Source organism: Caretta caretta, chromosome 3 (genome assembly GCF_965140235.1).
Source record: "Caretta caretta isolate rCarCar2 chromosome 3, rCarCar1.hap1, whole genome shotgun sequence".
Classification (NCBI taxonomy): Eukaryota; Metazoa; Chordata; order Testudines; family Cheloniidae; genus Caretta; species Caretta caretta.
Window position 1 is genome coordinate 11216980 of NC_134208.1, and position 15355 is coordinate 11232334.

At 48.6% G+C, this 15355-nt stretch overlaps 1 long non-coding RNA gene across 1 annotated transcript; it reads right to left on the reverse strand.

The window, feature by feature from the left end:
- Nucleotides 1–1811: 1811 nt before the first annotated feature.
- LOC142071378 (uncharacterized) lies at nt 1812–14260 on the reverse strand. The gene is made up of 3 exons (XR_012667410.1): nt 14176–14260; nt 3119–3508; nt 1812–2100 (listed from the first exon to the last, which is right to left on the reverse strand). It is a non-coding gene; the product is annotated as an uncharacterized LOC142071378 (long non-coding RNA).
- Nucleotides 14261–15355: the final 1095 nt, after the last annotated feature.

Below are 15355 nucleotides of genomic sequence, written 5' to 3' on the forward strand. Positions count from 1 at the left end.
CTCTGTCTGGAACTGGAATTGCTACTGAATGGGATGATCTGTGTTTGCTGAGGAGATTCTGAGGAGTCTAGAGGGGAACTCCGGGGCTGCCGCTCTCTTATGAGGCATCCAGATGACAGACATGCAGCTTTGATGCCACGTTGCAGAGACTGAAAAGCCACCTCTGTGAAACGATCGGAGGGGAGTACCTGTGTGTGTGTGTGTGTGTGTGTGAACACACTAAGGTATCTTTCACTGAGCTTATGCGACAGCAACAAAGCGGGGAAATCTGTGTGGGAAACAGCAATAGTTACTGCATAATCATTGCTTCAGAAGAGTTTTCATGATTACTCCCAATGCAGGTTGCAATGTCCATAGCTACAAGCATCTGGGTTACCTGTGCCAATTGCCAATTAGCATATTCAAATGACCCCTTTTGCTATTGACATGAGGCCGGGAAGGGCGGAGTCACACAGGGCTGTGCTATGGGTAATTGTTAGCTTAGATTGAACTGAAATGCCAAGTCAGCACCGCAAACAAATCCCGTTGCCCCCTAGGTGCCCAGCCCTGAGCTGCCCAAGCTGTACTCTGGCAGCATTGTGGGAGATGCCAACTACAGTCCAGCAGTGTTGGCCCCCAAGGGGGCCTGGGCAGCTTTCCAAGTGTGCAAAGGCAGCCCTGGCTGGGCCAGGAATGAACTGTGTGTGACAGGGCTCACGGCATCTCCAGCCTGGTTTTGCTGCTACTGAGCCAGTCCATTGCAGCACGGCACCCCTTAGTGACTGTGTTGCTGCTGATAAGGGTGGCAGAGGGAGAGGTGTGCACCTTATTTCTCGTAGAGGTGGCTATTCCTTGAGCTCCTAGTAAAATCATGCTCCTGGGAGTACTCACCCCACATGTTCATTCGTACCCTGGCATGCTCCTCAGATAGCAGAACTCTGGGCATAGGGCCTATTTACCACTGCACTGAGTTCTCCAGTGCTTGGAGGAGTCCAAGCAAGGGTACGTGGGTCTGCAGGTAGGTTCCAGTGCATTGAGGCCAGTGGGAAGCGAGTTGGCAGAAGGGCCTGAGGATACAGGTACAGGGAATTGTGGGAATAGCAATGGATGACTAGCTAGGCTCAGACCCAGGTACCTGCACCTTTGCTATCACTATACTGCACAGTGGGTAGGGAGGGTGTGCAGCCCAACCTGTACGCCTTCCCACACCCGCCAGACAAGCATGCCAGCTCAGGATCTACATGCCTGAAGGGCACGGTTCAGGGCTTTGAGTGTGGACAATAGCGGGTTTGAGCACCTCTGCGCACCTCAACACCTGAAGAGTCTGCAGCATGGACAAACCCTGTGTGTATGGATGGCAGGCGAGTTAGAGGGATCACTGGAATGATAACTACAGACAAGCCATTAGGCGTTGTCTTCACTCCTCAGAGAGGTATGTTTTTACATCAGAACAATTCAACTGTGTTAGCTCTTCCACTGTAATAGCACAGTAGACACAAGGCACTTCAATTTTTTTGCAAAGTAAAATAGGCAAGGTCAGCCTTGGCAGGGGGTAGAGCGCTGATCTGACCTAGCAAGCCCAATCTTTGATCGTCCTCATACTGACAAGATGGGCCTTGCAATGAAACACATCTCCCTTGTTCTGAATGTCTATGCTCACCTTAGAAATGGGTCTGAACAGAGAAGAATGAAGGGAGCACACAAACTTCCCTCCCCCCACCCCCCATGTGCCCAAAGCAAGATTAACTTCGTTTAAACAATGTGATTTAACAAAACCTGTGTATACACACACACACACAGAGCCAGGTTCTTGTCATTTAAACAATGTGATTTTAGCAGTCTTTATACACAGCCCTTAAGCAAGAGTCATGTCATTTAAACAATGCGATTTAACAAACTGCCTTTATTGAGAGGAGAGGTGCAAATCTGTCTTTCAATGCCGTGAGGTTCCCCCTTGTGCATTTCTGCAGCTCAGCAGTGTTCTCTATGTTTGGCAGCATATCAGTGGAGCCGGGCAAACTCCACGTAGCAGCTGTATACCAGGGGAACAGAGGCCTAAACGCGGTAGACAGAGCCCACCCTTGAGTAGACAGGGAACAAACGGTAAGCGTAGGCCAGACCCTGCACGAAGAGAAAAAGAAGTGATTTGCAGGTCGCCGTAGCTGCACCGAAGCTATGAGCTGTGGTCCAAATTTGGGCACCTAAAGGAAAGCTCCTACATCCTGATTTAGGGACTGCAACAAAAGTGGCCTGGCTTTCAGCGGCGTGTCTCTCACTTCCAGGTGCTCAGCACTGGTTCCAGGGACAAGGCAGCATGCCACTTGGTCGCAGCTCTCAGTAGGGGGTACCAGATAGACTATATGCCCCCCATCAGTGTGGTCTGAGACCCTCAAATAGGGACATTGCCTGGGCTCCATTCAGACTCTGGAAGCTTAAAACACATTGGATCCAGCAGCTGGATCCCCTCATAGCAGTCTGGACAGTGGCCAAGAGGGGACGGTTAACTGGACCGGTGACCAAACAGTAACAGCACTTAGAGTTTTAGAGCTCTTTGCATCTTCCCAGCACAGAGCAGACACTGACTGGTGAAGCCTTACAACACTGCTGTGGTCTAGGGGAGCAGTTGTTGCTTCCTATTCTGCCAGGTGGGGAAAGTGAGGTACAGAGGTGACGGCTAAACCGTTCAAACCTGGATGCTTTAAATAGGCACCTGCATAAATGGAGCGATTTGTAGCTGTGGCACCAGTTAAAAATTAGGTGACTTATCTGGGTGCCTAAATTTGCCTTTAGGCGTCTAACTTTAAAATATGCGCCCAAGACATCGTCGGAGATAACACCATTAGTCAGCGTCTGAACTTTCAGGCTTGTTCTCAAGCCACTGGAGTCTCAGAGACACAACTATCCTTTGTTATCATCTCCCTGTTCCCTGGTGCCTCCCCCCTCTGTTTGCTGTGCGCACCTGTTGTCTCTCACCCTATGTTTAGCCCTTGAACTCTTTGGCACAAAGATTGTCTTTATGACATGTGCACTGTGCCTCGGATGATGAGGCCCTGATTCCTGGTTGGGGGCCTCTCGCTGCCAACACAGCACATAACTTACATAGTAATAATAATCCCTACAGGTTATTTTTATCTCTCACCTGGAGCAGCATGGAAGAGGAAGAGGACAACAGCAAAGAGCAGGTAGAGGCCCCTCATGGCTGAAGGTCGGCTGGGATCTCAGTGTCACTGCAGAGAAGAGGCACCAGGCAGAGCGAGATGGAGGTTGTTTACCAGATGGAGACAGAGTGTCCCAGTATTTATAGAGCTCTGTGAGGTGTTGACCCATGGGACCTGAGGTGCACCTGATACAATCTGTAGCCAGAAATCCCTGCAAGCAGCTGCACACATCACTTGCCTGGGACAATCACCCAGAGTTTCATGTGTACGAACAGGAGGTGACAATTCCTCTCTATCCAGGCAGTGAGGCTGTACTAGGAGTGCTGGCTGGGTGTGCTCCAGGGGTTCGTATGATGAAACAGCTGGCTACTCTAGAGAGAAAAGTAAAGAGTACATTTAGAATAGGGGTGACACTCAGGCATGATACACGTCCGGAGGGTGGAATAGGAGTCAGTTCCGGCTGCAGGTCACTCGTAGGCCTCCAGTCCCACATGCCACCAGGAGTACAAAGACACCTGTGTGAACTCTAGGGAAAGCATGTTGTATAACGAGGCCCCATCTGCACATATGCCTTTGTGATCTGGGTAACTGAGGCTGGGAATGAGGCAGGAAACTCCATTTTTTCACCATTTATTCCACGCGAGGAGAGCTTGTTCCTCAGAGCTGAGAGCTGGGCCCCAGTTTGCAAACTGCAGCCACTGGCGCTAGACCCAGCATTGAGGTGAAACTCTGAGGGGTGGGATATTTTGGGAAGGGCGGGATAGGAGTTAGTGGTTGCTGCAGGCAACTTGTCAGCTTCTAACACGGCACTGCACCAGAGATCTACACAACCACGTTTGTGTGAATTGTGGAGAACGCATATCTGAATTCTGCCCCTCCCCCCAGCTCAGATGTGTGTATCTTTATGTTTATTTTGGCATGATTGGGATTGAGGGAATGTGCTTTTGTGGGATAGAAATAACAGTATTTTTTCCATGCTTTATGGTCAATGAGGGAATTTAGAATCCAACCTTAGATATAAGATCCTATTATGATCAACTGGGGACTACCAGAAGCCGTGATTAGCACCGCATGTGCTAACACTCAACCCTGTGGTGTTAGAAAGAAGTCTCTACAGAAAGGAATGAAACCCACTTCTGTCCTTTCCCTCTCCTTCACACCCCCATACTCTCCCCCACCCCACCCCAAGGAAGAGTCATGTCCTTAAGCAGCTATGATTTAACAGCTTGTCTTTATTGAAAAGAGGGAACAAACATCTTTTTGGATAATCCCAGGTTCCCCCATGTGCCGCTCAGCATGGCCTCTATCTTTTGCAGCATCTCTCTCTGAAACCACATGGTCCATTCAGAAATCGTCCTGAGGGACAGTGCTGCCCAGGCCTTATGCAGTAACCTCCCATGAACCTACAGGAAGGGATTCTTGCCTCTTCACCAGACCCTGCACAAAGAGAAAAGAGTATAAAGTCGTTTGTTCGTATCTATACACTCCAGTCAAATATGAGCTGTGATTTTAGATCACAAGGCATGACAAGCATTTCCCATTCACTGAAAGAGGAACACAGGTATGCTCAGCTTGATCCATCAGCACCATCATCTCTCAGTGAATGCACATTGTCCGCTGCATTTTCACAGAGCTGGACAGACAGTAACTAATTAACCCTCACAAAGCATGCGTGGGCTAGGTAATATTGTTTCCCCATTGCACAGGGGGAACTGAGCATAAACAGGGTAAAAGATGTGTCTGAGAACCCACCCCACCTAGTGAGCTAGTAGAAGAGCTGGCATTAGAAGTCATTAGAAAACCCTCTCTTCACAGGTTTCTCTCTCACCTGGAGCAGCCTGGAAGAGGAGAAGGACAACAGCAAAGAGCAGGTACAGGATCTTCATGGCTGAAGGTCGGCTGAGATTGAGGCGTCCCTGCCGAGGAGAGGCACCAGACGGAGTGAGAAGGAAGAGCTGTGCCAGATGGAGACAGAGTCCCTGCATTTATAGGGACCTGGGGTCTGTGAAATGCTGTTGTGCCGGATTCTAACTTTGAGTGCTTGATACAATCTCTACCCAAAAATTCCAGTAGATAACTCTAACCACCACTTAGCCTGGATGGTCACTGAGAGTACCACGTGTATGGCCAGGTAGGTGAGAGTTCCTTTCCATACGGTTATTAAGGCTGCATTTGGGGTGCTGTGTTTGCTTTACGGCTCCTTATTATGAACATGGCTGCTATGGTAGAGATAAACCAAAGAATAGTATCTTATTAGCATTTTCTACCATATTTAAATCTCTCCCTCTGACAGCGTCCATGTAGACTGCAGGGGCTACAAGTTACCACAGGAACTTGAATGACTGGCGACTGCTGGTCCCCGCTACTGCTTTCTGCCACTTTAAGGGTGAAATTTAGAAAAATTCACCTGCAACCGTAGAGTTGAGCAGATTGGTTGAAAGCATTTTTACAAAAATTGACATCTTTGGGACTTGTGTTCCTAAGTTACTTCAGTGCTGTAAAAATACCCCCAGGCAATTCAATATGGGCTTAGGAGCATAACTGTAGGTATCCGTTTTTGAGAATTTTGGCCCCTGTGTCTTCTGGTGCATTCATTTCTTTCACCTTTGCCTACTCTTCCAATACATGGGGAGTTCAAACCAATGGAAATTTTTCCTGTGGAAATTTTTTTTGACAAAAACCAAGATATATAATTTCATTGAAATTTTACATGGAAAAATCCTCCAAAATAAATATTTGCAGTCAGCCCCCCGCCAATTTTCATTTTTTTAGCAGAAAAGTTTTCAGTTTTTATGTGTTTTTGGTTTTTCAATGAAAAATTGAAACTTGTCATGGAAAGCAGAAAGCTATTGTGAACATTTTGTATTCATGGAAACCCCAATTTTCCATCAGAAAATAATAAGAGAAAATAATAAGAGAACATTTCTGACCACCCCTAGTGGAGCAAGCTGATGTGTTGACTAATTAACCCCAATCATTTTCTCTTGGGCTGTGGTTTATATCACAGTTATGCTTGGGATATGCTTTCCTGATGGAATGGACCATTCAAGAATGGAAGAAATGGGACACTGAATGAAACACAGCATGCCTCTCCACAATTGAAGCTCACGCAGTTTTACAGTGTGGCCTAGTGGAAAGTGCAGTGAAGTGAGACTTAGAAGCTGTGGGTTCTAGGCCCAGTTCTACTTGGGCAAGTTGCATCACCTCCTTGTGCCTCAGTTTACCTATCTATAAAATGGGGTAGTGATGCTGACCTCCTTTGTAAAGTGCTTTGAGAGTCACTAATGAAAAGTTCTATATAAGAGCGGGGTATTATTAGGAGGTCTCCACAGAGAAGAATGAAAGAGCTGTCCAATCTCATGCCCATATGCACTCATCACAGGAGACAATTCGTGTCTTTATTGAAAGAAGGTGAATAAACATGTCTCTTGTTACTTGTGCTCAGTGAACAACGTAATTCCTGGGAACACCATCATCTAGACAAGGTATTATCCACTTAGCAATGACATCAAAATTCTCTGTTGCCGTGATACCTACAAAAAGCTTGACAATGGTTAGACTGCTAGGGGGCAGAGATCACTGCCTATCATGCTGATCAAATTTGTCTCACTGTTCCCTTGGACTCAACTGTCTGTATCTGTTGTCTCTTGTCTTGTACTTAGGGTGTAAGCTCCTTGGGGCAGAGACCATCTTTGTGTTATGTTTTGTACAGCACTTAGCAAAATGGGGTCCTGGTCCATGACTAGGGCTCCTAGGGGCAACAGTAATAGAAATAGGAGTACTTGTGGAACTTTAGAGACTAACAGATTTATTAGAGCATAAGCTTTCGTGGGCCAGAGCCCACTTCATCAGATGCATAGAATGGAACATACAGTAAGAAGATACATATATGCATACAGAGAAGGTGGAAGTTGCCATACAAACTGTAAGAGGCTAATTAATTAAGATGAGCTATTATCAGCAGGAGAAAAAAACTTTTGTAGTGATAAATTGGCCATCTTTTCCTATAGAAACACTTATTGAAAGGTCAATCCCTGCCCCCCAAAATTTACAATTAAGGATTTTTAGATTGTAAACTCTCCAGGACAGGACCCTGCACTGTGAATCGCTAACATAATAAACAAATAGGGCCTAGCCTTGCCCTAACTTGCAACTCCCATTGACATCAATGAATTTTGCCTTTGTATAAGCATGCCTTGGTGTGGACAGAGCCTACCTGGTCAGGAGTTAACCTCAAACATTTTCACTTGGACTCTGAGCAGCGACTCAAATCTCAGTTTGAGAGCTAACTTTCCTAAGCGACTGAAATATTCAAGGGTGTAAGAAGCTGGCCCCATTCCCTTCCCACACTTCAATCACACACGAGTCTCCATAGAGAAGAACGAAAGGAACATTCTTCCTTTAGAACTTTCTCACATACACTTACTCTCCCTCCGCACACTTGGAGGATTCATATTCTTATTAGCAAATATATGGTTTAACAGCTTGTCTTTCGTTAAAGAGGCAGAAAAAACCTGCTCTTCCAGTGATCCAAGGCTCCCATGCCAGGATTTCTGCTGGTCACCTAGTTCTCTGGATCTTGCAGCATCTCTGTCTGACAAGGAGAGGTGCAATAAGTCGTTATTGACCTGATGGAGAGCTCTCATGAGGCCCTTGTAGTTCTATCTCTTCAAATTACTTAAAGGGATTCTTGCCCCTTTGGCCAGACCCTGCATAAATACAAAAAAGATTCCAAAATGTTTGGTTCAGACCAATAAATTAACAGTGACAATACTGAGTTAGATATGGGCTGTGATTTTAAGACATAATAGGTCTTTCCTGTGTGAACAGATACACCCGTCCAGGAGCAGAATCAGTGAAAGCACGCTCAGCCAATGAAACACAGTGCAGAAGTGTGGCTTACATCACTGGAAAAACTCTCAGGGAATGATCAGGGATAGAGGCCAGGACTCTGTGACCTAGCAACGTCTGAGAACTGCCGAACCCTTTTGTGGATGTCCCATAGCCTGCATGTGCCAGAAGATGAATTCTACAATGAAGGGCCTGTGCATCGTGGCAGTAGCTATGTTCTGTCTCTTGCTGCATATCTTTGTTGATAAATGGGGAACAAGTATCTGGTGTGGGTAGCATGTGACAGCCATGAGGGGTTGGTATTTTAAGGAGCCCATTAAGAATCCAGCCCATTTTTAGTAACTCCCTACAATTCTCAGAGCCCTGTGTGGATCAACATTATGCCCCAGAGGCTCATCATATGCTCTCTGGTGGCCCTCAAAGCCACTGTAACTCCTCCTCCTTCCCTAGCCTTCCTAAATATAATGGCTATGAAGCATCACTGCCCCTGTGCTGAGTGTGTCTAATTAATACAGGGTTTTGCAGCAACATCTGATAATTCCACTTCAAGCGACATATGGAGAGTGACGTTAACAACTGAGGGACACATGCTGTGACCCTTGCTGTCACTGAGCAGCACTTAGCGATGCGAATAGTCCCAGCAACCCACTGAAATGCTTTGGGAGCAATATTCGGGAGAGCAAAGGTGAGCGGTTAAACAGAATGCAGAGTCCTCAGCCCTTCCTGCCGACTCTGCCCAGCCAGTTAGAAAAGCAGTGCCGTTTGGCATCATAACTGTTGCCAGCAGCAAGCACGCAACCGTAATCATAGCTATGTGTTGCACTCCTTCGGCTACTGCAGAGAGATGTGAGGGGCTGGAGGAAGAGGAGGTTACTCTGAAAGCTCACTGCAATCTACAGAGGCTCCCTTCAGTTTTCAGAGTGCTGCTGGTGGTCATGGATCTGCCTGGCAGCTAGAGCTGGGTGAAAAACGGATTTTCGGGTTCACTGGCAGTTTTGAGATACTGGGGGAAAAATTGTGTCTGGCTAGGACCCAAACTGAAAATGTTCAACATTTCTGATGAACTGAAAAATAAAAATCATCTTGGGATGAATGAAGTGCCTGGGTGTGACAGAAATCAAACCAGTCCCCCTTTCTTCTGAGCTTTTTCAAAAGAATTTTTGAAAAATAAAATTAAAGGCCATCTTAAAATGAAATGTCATTTCAAAGTGGCAAATAGCAACATTTAGCTTCGAAAAAAATTGAAAGTGGCGGTCCTGATTCTTTTGGAATTTTAGATTTTTCCCCCCAAATGTACAATTTGGCAAAACTGACACAAATTTGCAAAATGTTTCAGTGTTGCTAATTCTACATTTTTTCACTGAGAAAGAGTTTTGTGTGAAAATTTTGTATCCCTCTCTACCTGAGGCCTCCTCCCATGCTCCACTGTGGCCCTCCAACCCTTCCCTATTCTCAGTGGGCAGCCTGAACAACTGACTCGGAGTAGCTGCATTGCTGGTGAAAACGTGGCCCCACTCCTGCCCGAAGGGACCAGCCTTGCCCCTTCTTCCGAGGTGAAGAAAAGCCCCAGACAGTGCAGTTAAGCTGCTTGATGGGAGAGGAGGAGGGATCTGAGGAGTGAGTGTGAAGGTCCATGGACATGGGCTGGACACCAGTTCCATAGAGGCATGGCTCTACACAGAGGGCTTTGGGGGCTGCAGGAGAAGGGAGGGCAGGGGAACCATGAGTTCTGAACCTCCAGTCCTATCCCTGTGAAAAGGGGGGGCCTTAGGGCCATGGACACAAATGAATGGAAGCCGCCCACCCCTCCCCATGGGGTTGCTTCACTGTTGCTCTGCAGCCTGAGGGGCTAATTTCCTCACATCATCTCCCCCAACAAACATGAACCTCCAGCTGGGATAGTGGGGTGGGTTGGGCCCGGGGGACACGGGTGCAAGCCTACTGACTGCACTGGGGTTGTACCGGTGTCAGGGACAGCAGATTTGGCCCCGTGCCACTAGACAACAAAAATCTTTTTCACGGAGTCCCGACCCAAACTGTGGGCCGCACATTCCCGGGGGGGGGGGGTCTCTGGAGCCCCACCATCACGTTCTACCTGGCATCAGACAGGTGATAGGTACACCCTGCATGGAACCGTGTTTTACTTGCTCTATTTTATGACGCTGGGTCAGCCCTGGGGCTTGTGTTGTGACAGCCTGGGGTGGTTCACATGACACTGTTCTTGTTGGGAATTCCCCATTTCATCTGTTTCCTGGTTGCTGATCTCACCATCTGTGGATGGTTTTGACACTTTTAGAGAGGCTTTGTTCTATCTGCCTTGATCAGCCCGGATTAGACAGGTCTGGGATTTTCCATGCCGGCCCTGGGGAGTGAGAGCCAGCGCCTCCTGAGTTTCAGTCTGGGCCCTGACACTGACCTTTTGGGCATCACTTTTTGGCCTCAGTTTCCCCTTAAAAAGAAATAGTTAGGGATTAAAGCTGATGCTTTATTTTTGTGGCCAAAACATTTCACTGTTATGGTGCCGCTGCCAACATACATGCTCAGACCCTGATTTCTTTGCCTGTGCCCACTTTTTTTGAAGGCGAAACCGCCGTTTCTCTCTGGCTGCGTGGCTGCCCCTGCTCCTCCTGAGTCCTCCGCCCATGTTCACAGGGCCACATTCCGAAAGGGGCTTTAGAGGGGGGGTTGGATGGGGGTGGGGTCCCGGGGGACCTGTTAGGGGGTGGGGGTGTGGATAGGAGTCGGGGCAGTCAGGGAGCAGGGGGGGTTGGATAGAGTGTGGGGTTCCAGGGGGCTGGGGGGGGTCCCAGGAGGGGGCAGTCAGGGGACAAGGAGTGGGGGGGGGTTGCATAGGGGTGGGGTCCCAGGGGGCCTGTCAGGGGATGGGGATGTGGATAGGGGTCGGGGTCCCAGAGGGCCTGTTAGGGGGTGGGGGTGTGGATAGGGGTCGGGGCAGTCAGGGAGCAGGGGGGGTTGGATAGGGGTTGGGGTCCTGGAGGGGCGGTTAGGGGCAGGGGGGTCCCAGGAGGGGGCAGTCAGGGGAGAAGGAATAGGGGGGGTTGGATGGATCAAGAGTTCTGAGGGGGGCAGCCAGGGGGTAAGAAGTGGGAGGGGGCAGTTAGGGTTTGGGGAGTCACAGTCTTCCCTACCCGGTCCTCCATACAGTTTTGGAACCCCGATGTGGCCCTCCGGCCAAAAAGTTTGCCCACCCCTGCCTTTAGGGTAGTAGGGCCTAAGACTCATCCCACCCTGTCCTGTGGTGTGGCCCCTTTAAGGTTTGGGACCCAATGGTCTGCGAAAATGACCAAGGCAGATATGGCAAGAGAGGAAGCTGTCCCAAGGGAATAGTCTGTGTTTGTGGGAAACCTGGCTTGCTATTCCTTTACGGGCCTGGGACCAGGAGCCTTGTGGAGAGGCTGAGGCACGGTTCCCTTCTCCCCCAAAGCCAGCCCTGGGAAACAGGGCTGTATATATGCTGCCTCTTCCCTTGAACCAGAGTGAGACTCCAGGAGGAGGCTGTCTGCTGAACCCTTGGAGCAGGGGGACTCATTGGAGACAGGGACCTGCTGAAGGAGACAGCACAGAGGGCCTGAAGTAATGAACACAGCCCAGCCAGGGGAGCTGTAGGCACAGAAGGCACACGGAAGGCACACAGTCTGACACACGACCCCAGCCCCAAGCAGGAAGGCTGGGACGATTCCCAAACCTGAGGGGAGAATCGAGGCCAGGAAGGCCAGGACTAAAATCCTCCCCAGCCCCAAGCAGGAGGGTTGGGAGGACCCGTCAACCTAAAGGGGAGCCCTTCTCGGGGGAAGCTGTGCAAACTAAATACATTAGATCCCAGGAGAAGGGAGTTGTTGTGTAAGGATTATGGAGGTGACTGGTTTATTTCTGAACCCGAGTAGAGGCCAGAGTGCCTGGACCACAAGGGGGTGCTCAGAGATGGTGCCTGCAACAATGTCCCTGTGTGGGCCATCCTCAACGCAACTGAGATTTGCAGGGACTCAGCAGCTCACAGGCCCAGATCGTTATATAGTTCCGTAAGAAATGCACGTGGTTCTGTAGGGTGGAAGAACAGAGGGCTTGTTTAAACGAACACTTAGTTTGTGGCAAGCTTGCGTGTAAATCTAACCTGCTGCGCTCTGTGTCTGTGTGGACCCTTCTGCTGTGCACTAAAAGCTCTCTAGTGTGCTTTAATCTCCCTGCTTTGAAATGGGACTAGATTAACGTGCACCAGGGAATGTTTAGTGAGTGTCAGTGGGGACACTTAGTGCATGGTGGGTAGTGTTACACCTTAGCTTCCCACGAACTAAGTGTTCGTGTAGACAAGCCCAGAGCTACACAGATACAATGTCCCTGCCACTGAAGAGTTGACCAGCTAAAAAAGGCAGGGACTGAGGCAAACACAACAAGACAGTGTGCAAAGTGAGGGGTGACCATTTAAGGGTAAGTCTACCCTGCAATCTGGAGATGCTAGCTAGATCAATGGTAGCTTGGGTATGTCTACTTGTGCTAGTCATGACTGATTGCAGTGTGGACACACCCTAAGTGTGAATGCTTCTGAAGCATGGAGGATTTGGAGTAGCTTCTTAAAGGTGGAGAGATGGAGGGAAGTTGAGGTTATTTAGGCATGTAGAAAAAAGTATAAATGCATGCAAGCCGAGGTCTGAAATGTACATATGTAACCCACGCCTACTTGGTATGGCACTCTGTCCCCCTCTAGTGGTGGCTAGACCGGGCAGTAGAGGCTCATGCATTAAGCTCCAGAGGTTCCCAATTTTGATCCCAGGTGCTTGGGGCCTGTAGGCATTACACATGGGTCACAGAAAGGCTTTAATCCTTATTGAAGAAACATAGTTTAACAGCTTGGGACTGATTCTCCATCACCTTGTGCCTTTTCAAACCATTTACACCCGTGCACAGTGGGTGTAAAAAGCCACCCTTCCGGCAGGGTGTCATTCTGCACCCACTTTGCACAGATGTAAAGGACTCCACAGAGTGTATCTAGTGGAGAATCAGGCCTGTTGCTTTCATCTCAATTCTATGACCTGTCTAGTGAGTCCATCACCATAGCATCTAGGCACCAGTGCAAGACAACGCACATTTATTATTTGATTATTTTATATACTGTTTGAGTGCCCAGAGTGGGCGTGGTACAGTGCCCAGAGGTCCCTGCCACCTGGATCTTACAATCTATGTTGCTATTGATGTTACTAGTCTCCATTCTTGGGATGTTCAACTCAGCACAGCGGGTTCTTTAGTGCTTTGGGTGGCAGCAGGTCATTAACCCAGCCAAGCATGTTCCAGTCCTTTTCTCACCACATTTGCATCCCCACAGTCGGCACCGGCCACCCATATGATACCAGTTGCTTTTACATTTCCGAGTGTCTTTAAATGAAAAGCTTCCTGTAAAATAAACACGGAAAGTCACTGTGGTTTCAAGAAAGAAGACACTGCCAGCTATCCAGTGCTGGAGAGTGAGACGTCTAGTTCAGAGCCTGGTACATCTACATTCCAGTGAATTCATTTCCCACGAGGGCAAAATATTGTTGCAAGAAAAGTGTTCAGTCTAAAGAAAATGTTAACGATCACGCACACTGTCAACTACAAATGGCACACAGTAGAGTTATTGCCTTCAAGACATTGACAGACATGGATGATACAATTTGAAGCACAAGAATTCAACAATCCCACCTTGTGATCTCCTGATATCTACTGAACTGTGTGATCCAGCAGGAGCTGAACGGCCAACTTTCCTTAGGAACAGCACCAGAACAGAGACACTGAGAGGCAACATGATGATCATAGGGGTGGGGTTCTAGATCTCCCAAGATGCAGTCTGGACTCTGGCTTTAAGCAAGCTACTACTGTGACACAGTTTCCCCGTAAAATAGAGAAAATGTTAAGATATAGCACTCGTTATCTGCAGACCTCAAGGGCAGCTCATATTCATGATCATTTTTATAGATGGGGAAACAGGCTGAGGGAATGTAAATGAATTTCCAAAGGTCACACAGAAGATCAGTAGCAAAGCTGAGACTGGAACCCAGGATTCTAGACTGCAACTTCTTGCTGTGACCACTGGACCACGTGACCCTAAAGGCATGTTTTGAGGATTAACAGGTTAAGGTTTGAAGATGCTAAGTGGGTATCAGGTTTCACCATCCCATCCCTGTGTGCGCCTTACCTTGAGCTGCCTGGAGGCCCAGGAAGAGAACAAGAAGCAGAAGGTAAAGGATCCTCATGGCTGGAGGTGGGCTGGGGTCTCAGTTGTCTGAAGAGGAAAGCAGAGAAGCAGATCAGGACTGAAGCTTCTTAATAGATGGAGTGGGAGGCTCCCTGGGCCAGATTGTGTGTTACATCTCTCAGGGAGCACAGCCCAAGGTGGGAGGGAGGGCAGGAATCATAGAAGATCAGGGAGTACAGCTATATGCCAGTGTTGTGCCTCTCTAACACTGGGCTGCTCCCCCCTGTTGCATGGCAGCCCAGAACTGCCAGAGCGTAAAGCACTCTGGCCATTCCCTCTTCCACCCCAGCTTGCTCCTGCCAGGACCTAGCCAGGGTCTCCACAGGAGGGCAATGTAGGGCTCCTATGCCAGCCCTGTGCTTCCTCTGTGCAGGGGTGTGTGTGTAGGAATAACTGGGCCCCAGCAGGCCAGCTCTGCTTGTGACCTTAACTGGTGGAAAGTGCACAGAGGTTCCTGAATTGTCACACTGGCTTGTGATGCACAATTGTGTAAGAAGGATGGAAAAAGGAGAGAGGGAAGCTGCATTAATGTAAACAAAGAGGTATAATAATACCACCCCACAACTATGTTAAAGCCGCGTCTGGCAAACAAGAGGAGTTGTGAGACCAGAAATTAAGTCTCATTGGTGGACAAAATAATGAAGGGATGCACTTATTCCATTCATCAGCCCCTTTAAGAAGCCTTTGGGGAAGGAAAGAGGGCAGAGGAAGGATTTTCATTGTGACACACCGGTGGGGATGCCAGGCCATCACCACTGCACCAGCAAGGACCCTTGCTTGATATATGTGAGATCCTGCTCTGTTTTATCTTCCCTTGTGTGTCCCTTTCCGTCCCGCACTATTTTCAGCCTGTCTTAGCTCTCTCTTTCAGCTTTTCACCTGAAACTGAAATCAACTGCACTGCACAGCACCAGCTCAATGAGATGAGATGGCTCACCCAGCGGCGCCTGGCCTGAGAAGGAGCAGTGATGGAAAGCGACCTGACCAAACCAACCAGATGATGTCCCTAACCAGGGAGGTGAGCCAGGGTCTAAAGTAACAGCTGCCGCGGCCGACCTACCAGCCCAAAGCATCCACCTGTGACTGATCAGCTGCCCTGTATCCTGAGAACATCAACAAA